Here is an 8,731-nt window from a genome sequence, read left to right on the forward strand (position 1 = left end):
CACACATACACCTCACCAGGTGAGTTGATCATGTAAGGTGGTACTACACGTCTACAGACACACATACACCTCACCAGGTGTGTTGGTCATGTAAGGTGGTACTACACGTCTACAGACACACAAACACACAGACACACATACACCTCACCAGGTGAGTTGGTCATGTAAGGTGGTACTACACGTCTACAGACACACATACACCTCACCAGGTGAGTTGATCATGTAAGGCGGTACTACACGTCTACAGACACACATACACCTCACCAGGTGTGTTGGTCATGTAAGGTGGTACTACACGTCTACAGACACACAAACACACAAACACACATACACCTCACCAGGTGAGTTGGTCATGTAAGGTGGTACTACACGTCTACAGACACACATACACCTCACCAGGTGAGTTGATCATGTAAGGCGGTACTACACGTCTACAGACACACATACACCTCACCAGGTGAGTTGGTCATGTAAGGTGGTACTACACGTCTACAGACACACATACACCTCACCAGGTGAGTTGATCATGTAAGGCGGTACTACACGTCTACAGACACACATACACCTCACCAGGTGTGTTGGTCATGTAAGGCGGTACTACACGTCCACAGACACACAAACACACAGACACACATACACCTCACCAGGTGAGTTGATCATGTTAGGTGGTACTACACGTCTACAGACACACAGACATACAGACACACAAACTCACAAACACACAGACATCTCACCAGGTGAGTTGGTCATGTAAGGTGGTACTACACGTCTACAGACACAAAAACACACAGACACACATACACCTCACCACGTTAGTTGATCATGTAAGGTGGTACTACACATCTACAGACACACAAACATACAGACACACAAACACACGGACACACAGACACCTCACCAGGTGAGTTGGTCATGTAAGGTGGTACTACACGTCTACAGACACACAGACATACAGACACACATACACCTCACCAGGTGAGTTGATAATGTAAGGCGGTACTACACGTCCACAGACACACAAACACACAGACACACATACACCTCACCAGGTGAGTTGATCATGTTAGGTGGTACTACACGTCTACAGACACACATACACCTCACCAGGTGTGTTGGTCATGTAAGGTGGTACTACACGTCTACAGACACACAAACACACAGACACACATACACCTCACCAGGTGAGTTGATCATGTAAGGCGGTACTACACGTCTACAGACACACAGACATACAGACACACATACACCTCACCAGGTGTGTTGGTCATGTAAGGTGATACTACACGTCTACAGACACACAGACATACAGACACACAAACTCACAAACACACATACACCTCACCACGTTAGTTGATCATGTAAGGTGGTACTACACGTCTACATACACAAAAACACACAGACACACATACACCTCACCAGGTGAGTTGATCATGTAAGGTGGTACTACACGTCTACAGACACACAAACACACAGACACCTCACCAGGTGAGTTGGTCATGTAAGGCGGTACTACACGTCTACAGACACACAGACATACAGACACACAAACACACGGACACACAGACACCTCACCAGGTGAGTTGGTCATGTAAGGTGGTACTACACGTCTACAGACACACAAACATACAGACACAAACACACATACACCTCACCAGGTGAGTTGGTCATGTAAGGTGGTACTACACGTCTATAGACACACAAACACCTCACCAGGTGAGTTGATCATGTAAGGCGGTACTACACGTCTACAGACACACATACACCTCACCAGGTGAGTTGGTCATGTAAGGTGGTACTACACGTCTACAGACACACATACACCTCACCAGGTGAGTTGATCATGTAAGGCGGTACTACACGTCTACAGACACACATACACCTCACCAGGTGTGTTGGTCATGTAAGGCGGTACTACACGTCCACAGACACACAAACACACAGACACACATACACCTCACCAGGTGAGTTGATCATGTTAGGTGGTACTACACGTCTACAGACACACAGACATACAGACACACAAACTCACAAACACACAGACATCTCACCAGGTGAGTTGGTCATGTAAGGTGGTACTACACGTCTACAGACACAAAAACACACAGACACACATACACCTCACCACGTTAGTTGATCATGTAAGGTGGTACTACACATCTACAGACACACAAACATACAGACACACAAACACACGGACACACAGACACCTCACCAGGTGAGTTGGTCATGTAAGGTGGTACTACACGTCTACAGACACACAGACATACAGACACACATACACCTCACCAGGTGAGTTGATCATGTAAGGCGGTACTACACGTCCACAGACACACAAACACACAGACACACATACACCTCACCAGGTGAGTTGATCATGTTAGGTGGTACTACACGTCTACAGACACACATACACCTCACCAGGTGTGTTGGTCATGTAAGGTGGTACTACACGTCTACAGACACACAAACACACAGACACACATACACCTCACCAGGTGAGTTGATCATGTAAGGCGGTACTACACGTCTACAGACACACAGACATACAGACACACATACACCTCACCAGGTGTGTTGGTCATGTAAGGTGGTACTACACGTCCACAGACACACAAACACACAGACACCTCACCAGGTGAGTTGGTCATGTAAGGTGATACTACACGTCTACAGACACACAGACATACAGACACACAAACTCACAAACACACATACACCTCACCACGTTAGTTGATCATGTAAGGTGGTACTACACGTCTACATACACAAAAACACACAGACACACATACACCTCACCAGGTGAGTTGATCATGTAAGGTGGTACTACACGTCTACAGACACACAAACACACAGACACCTCACCAGGTGAGTTGGTCATGTAAGGCGGTACTACACGTCTACAGACACACAAACATACAGACACAAACACACATACACCTCACCAGGTGAGTTGGTCATGTAAGGCGGTACTACACGTCTACAGACACACAGACATACAGACACACAAACACACGGACACACAGACACCTCACCAGGTGAGTTGGTCATGTAAGGTGGTACTACACGTCTACAGACACACAAACATACAGACACAAACACACATACACCTCACCAGGTGAGTTGGTCATGTAAGGCGGTACTACACGTCTACAGACACACAGACATACAGACACACAAACATACATACACAAACACACAGACATCTCACCAGGTGAGTTGGTCATGTAAGGTGGTACTACACGTCTATAGACACACAAACACACAAACACACAGACACACAGACACACAGACACCTCACCAGGTGAGTTGATCTTGTAACGTGGTACTACACGTCTACAGACACACAAACACACATTCACACAAACACACAGTTACCTCACCAGTTGAGCTGATCATCTAAGGTGGGACTACACACCTTTTCTCTACTTTCTATATGAGACCAGCTGGCAACGCGTGTATTCTCGGCACGTGCAAGGTAGAGTGCACATACGAGCACGGGCTGTGTGGCACACCAGACCTGATCCAGGGCGCCGCCACTGCCATGCTGCCCAACAGGAGCGCCACCCTGATCAGAACCGCCATCAGAAATCCATGGGCCAGGTCATACGATCCCAAACTAAAAGTGAGTTACAGTGGATAGGGTGTAGGTTTACATGTGGTTAGTACATCAAGTGATGTTATATGTTAAAGGTGTAGCACTAAGTACATCCTGTGATGTTATATTAACTAGTGTTAAGTGATGTATTACTAAATACATCAAGTGATGTTATATTCACTACCTGATGTAGCACTAAATACAACCTGTGATGTTATATCCACGTGTGCTAAGTGATGTAACACTAATTACATCCTGTAATGTCCCGAATATTTCAGGCACAGTGGGAAAAAGACGATGAGTTCTGTAGGACGCGAGTGATGAGTGACCCAAGGTTACACGGCCGTACTTTGCTGGACTTGATGGACATGGCTGTCTTTGACTTTTTGATTGGTCAGTGCTGTTTATGTTTAGTTTTTTTTATTATCGAGTGAGCCAGTTAGTTTTGAGTTTTTGTTGAGTCAGCTAGTTTGGGACTTTATGTTTATTGAGTCAGGATTGTATTGCGTCAGTTTATTGTTTGTTGAGTCAGGATTGTAATGCGTCAGTTTATTTTTTATTGAGTCAGGATTGTATTGCGTCAGTTTAACTTTTGCTACCTGCTAGTCCCACAAGTCACCTGTGTGTCTACTGCAGGTAACCCAGACAGGCACCACTACGAGATCTTCCGGCAGTTTGGTCTCGACACCTTTGTTGTACTCTACGACCACGGTCGAGGGTAAGTTATACGGTCGTCTTGAATTTTTGTGGAATTTAAAACACTATTAACAACAAGATACATCACTGAGATAATTTTACTCTTGTAACAATAGGCCTTGTAAGTCTCAGTCTATCTCACTTAAAATTCGAAATTTCGTAAGCCAGGGAGAGATATAATATTTTTCTAACCAAGTTTAATTTTCGTGATTCCCATTTATAACAGAAATATAGCGGCTATTTGTTTCTTGTCCAAGAGTGAAAAAAAAAACGCAGCTATTATTATTATTTTTTTTACTAATAATAGAGTCAAATTAAATACCGGTAGGCCTTGCCGATTAAAATTGTATATTAATTTTGTAACTATGTTTAGTGTGTTACTGATTCGAATAAACAAAAACAAAATTTAACTTAGGCGATATTTTGCTTTAACTCTTAACAGACTGAGGGTTTTAGTGATATTTTCAGTGTTCGGCAGTATGCTTGTAACTTTTGACCATAAGTATAGATTGAACATCAGCACACACATGTGTTATATATCATTGTGTAGGTATTTGATTTGTCTTTAATATTACTGAAGAGTTTTTAGGTGTTAACAATTGGTTTTAGTTTTGTAGCCTAAAATCTGATGGTTTAATTTTAAAAAAATAATTAAAAACTTTAAAATCAACAGTTCCTAAGAAGCAAAAAAATAATTGATAAGAGCTATTGAGTTAATATGTATATTTTATTGACTTACATCCATATATTTATAAATGTGACAATTTTGAATGCACTGTGCCAAGAAATGGATTTTTCACAAATTAATTGATCTTATGATGATCTTTACATGATTTGGACCTTTCCGCAAACATTTTTACTCTAAAAGTGGCAAACATAGGTTAACATGTAATCAAACACACACATAAGTCAATGTAATGAAATAATCAAATTGTAGTATCTACAGTGCTTCTTATTACATTAAAACAGATGTTTTTAATGATCTTCAATTAATAAATAATGCGAACACACATGATAACTAAACAAACAATTTCCTTCTTTTTGTAAACATAAAGTGTATCATATACACTTATCTACACTTAACTTACATTCTTTTAATATTGTTTTATCAATACAATAACAATTTAAAATCCTCATTCTAATCTGATATAGTATGGTTCATAGAATGGTTGGAAAATAATGGTGGCTTACAAGCCAAAGAAACAGTATGGTTAAGTGAAATATTACCTAACTTTCCAACTAACTTTTAAAGAGTGTAATTGGCAATACCATGTTGGAATTTTTTTTCCTAAGATATCTGGATTCTTTTCTCAATAATCTTGAAGTAAAATACAGAAATTAACTTTAGTTATATCTCAAAAGTGAAAAAATTTAGTTCTAGTACACTACTAGTACTTAATTGTTTACCGAAGGACATTACAGTTTTATTAACTGATCACTTCTATCCACCACATAAGCTAACCCATCTGGCCCACTGACCAGAATAATAAAATATAAAAAACAAAACCTTATGTGTAACCTCTCAATGATCAGCCAAAGCTCATAATTGCATACCCTACTGTTGGCTTATCCACAATCATAAGCATGATAATGTATTGTCAAGAAAAATATTCTTTCTAACCTTTGTCTTATCTATGGAAATATATAAAGCTACAACAATTTACTGCACTTAATTTTGATGTAAGTTAGGAGCATTATTTGTATAATATGTCCTCTGTATGTTCAGTATCTTGATAGTACATCTTTAAAAAAGCATGACACCTTTGAAGCAATAGCGTGATATGAAAACTTGAGCCGCAGTCCATTGTAGAGCATAGAGTAAATTCTTGCTTCAGAATCTGTCAAAATGAGTGTTGATAATCCCCAGAACGTATTATAAGTCCATAAAACCTGTAAGATTTAATCAGGTGTCGAATTAAATCATCCCGAGACAGATAGGTGATCTGCATCGCTTTACATATCCATTGGTAAATTGACATAATGTATGTCACAATATCCACTATAGAGTTTACAAACACAATAGGTTTGAGTAAACATATACTTCATTGTACTGTCTCCTGTCCTCATCTCAGCCAGCTGAATTCCTGGTTCTTTCTCAGGAAGTAACAGTCCCAGCTAATAAGGGATACCCATTCACTCCTTTTTTCCTTTATAAATTCTCAGTTCTGTTGAAAAGAAAAAATGGTAAATATTTAAAATATGGATTCTATTTAATATTTTCACATATAATAATTTCATCATAAATGTTAGGTGATTTATAATAAGTTAGTACAAATTAGTACTGTTTGTAACAAAAGAAAACTGAGTTTTTATTACAGTCATGTATGATCAGCTGATTTGTGTTTACATTCTAGACGGTAGACAGTACTGCTACCAATACTACTATTATTTAATAATTGTCATATACTATGAACTGAAACTAGGCTAGTTACATAGTAAAATGATTGGAGTTTTCTTTTAACTACACATTTATATCTAATTAATATCATTAAAAAGAAAAATTTATAAAAATCGCCAAAAAATTAGTAGGAAAAAAACGATAAAAACTGAGTTACTTACGATGTGTAGAGAAAGAGTTCAAAATAGTGTTCAAAACTGTATTTTCATTATCTCCAGTGTCTAGGACATCAGTAAGGTCTTACACTTCTTCGTTACTTGAATCTAAATCATTTTCACGCAGATAATTAGAATCTAATTCCATTTTCCATGAGGTCTGACCGAGGATGAATGCAAAGTCGGCAAGATGGCGGCGTCTCGCCGATCACGCGATAGCATTAATTTTCGTACTCGAAAATATATAATAAGTTTAAAATGAATAATATTTTTTGCAGATTATGATTAATTCATCATTTATTTTTATATAAAATGCTATTGTGTTTAAAAAAAACATGTTTATCACCATTTTTATGACCTCAAAGTCACATGACAATAATGGGACATAAACCAATCAATCGTTGGGTGGGAGTTAAGTTACTATTTATTTTTACTATTTTAAAAACGTAACAGTAGTGGAAATAACTTGTTTTCACCGATTTAATAAAATATTCCCAATGGTTTGAAAAATACTAGCTGGTAAGTTCGAGAAGTTAGTGACCTACTTACAAGCTATATTAGAGTTCAACCACAAAAGGCGACCCACGTTTTGATGGATTGGCTGACTGTATCTTTGGAAAAACTTCCTAAAAATAATGAAAACACGACTCTTTAATAATAATGTGGAATAAAAATGAAACACTTTTAGCTTAAAAATAATTGTATCACTTTATCAACAGGTTTGGCAATCCTCGAGTAGATGACCTTTCTATACTGGCTCCTGTTCGTCAGTGTTGTAAAATTCGGTTATCTACCCTTGCCAAGTTGGTTAAACTTTACACTGGACCAGACAGCCTCAGTCAACTACTTAGGACGTCATTAAGCTCCGACCCCTTAGCTCCGATATTAACAGAACCTCACCTTGACGCCTTAGACAGACGTGTTGGTCTAGTCATCAGCACAGTGTATGATTGTGTCAATAGGACGGGGTCGTGGGATCAAGTTATTATTGATGATGGCGTTATATGAATGTTACTAGAAATTAATTTGCCTGTCTGTACAAAGCGAATCGAGCATGACATTGGGTTTTAGAAGCAAAGGCTTAGAAATACAATAAATACCTCATTGATTTATAAGCAGATGGCCTTCAAACTTAAGAATGTTTTTGATGTGTGCTGGTTTATTTCACTCAATGGGATCTTGGAAAGATCATGGACAGATCTTGGGCAGATTATAAAAGATCACGGACACACCATGGGGCAGACATATCATTGTCAAATTATTGAGGCATGACTTCAGCATACGAAGTTTCTAACTAAAACTAAACGCATGTTACCTTACATTTTTCCCAAAACGAATCATCTCATTGTTAAGATATTTACCCAGATATTTACTCACCCATATCGCCACTTGGTAAAGGATACTGGAGAGGATCACCCCTAACATCTTGCTAGACTTTAATTTATAAAAACTTTCCAAGCTGATTTCTTTTTACAAACGTATTTAGCTACGAATTTAAGTAGAATTGTGAATTATTATAACTCTAGTTTCTTGACATCAGAAGATTGTGTATTGATTGTAGTTGAAAATCTGAAGATGTTAACTAACTACATTTGAACATCCAAAAATGTACATATTTTCTTGAACACTGTGATGACCAAGGATGTACTCATGTCTCCCCCCATCCCACTGTTGTATTAAAATAAATTCACATTTCTCTTGTCCAAATAAATCACATGTATAACGAATAGTATTCAGTTTCAATATTGCTATCCAACAATCTACAGATAATTTTTGTTAAACATGTTTAAATTGCATTAAAAAAAAGTAATGCTCTTTTCTGGACAATAGCTTAAAGAAAACGAATTGTAAGGTAGACAATTATATTTAAATCTGTTATTATAAGGT

At 38.5% G+C, this 8,731-nt stretch overlaps 1 long non-coding RNA gene across 1 annotated transcript; it reads right to left on the reverse strand.

Annotated features, from left to right (window-relative positions):
- Positions 1 to 5,006: 5,006 nt before the first annotated feature.
- On the reverse strand, positions 5,007 to 7,183 carry LOC131949670 (uncharacterized). The gene is made up of 2 exons (XR_009388187.1): positions 6,851 to 7,183; positions 5,007 to 6,456 (listed from the first exon to the last, which is right to left on the reverse strand). It is a non-coding gene; the product is annotated as an uncharacterized LOC131949670 (long non-coding RNA).
- Between the last annotated feature and the right edge of the window lie 1,548 nt (positions 7,184 to 8,731).

The sequence above is a fragment of the Physella acuta genome, unplaced genomic scaffold (genome assembly GCF_028476545.2).
Source record: "Physella acuta isolate Inbredline_101_S28 unplaced genomic scaffold, ASM2847654v3 ptg000709l, whole genome shotgun sequence".
NCBI lineage: Eukaryota > Metazoa > Mollusca > Gastropoda > Physidae > Physella > Physella acuta.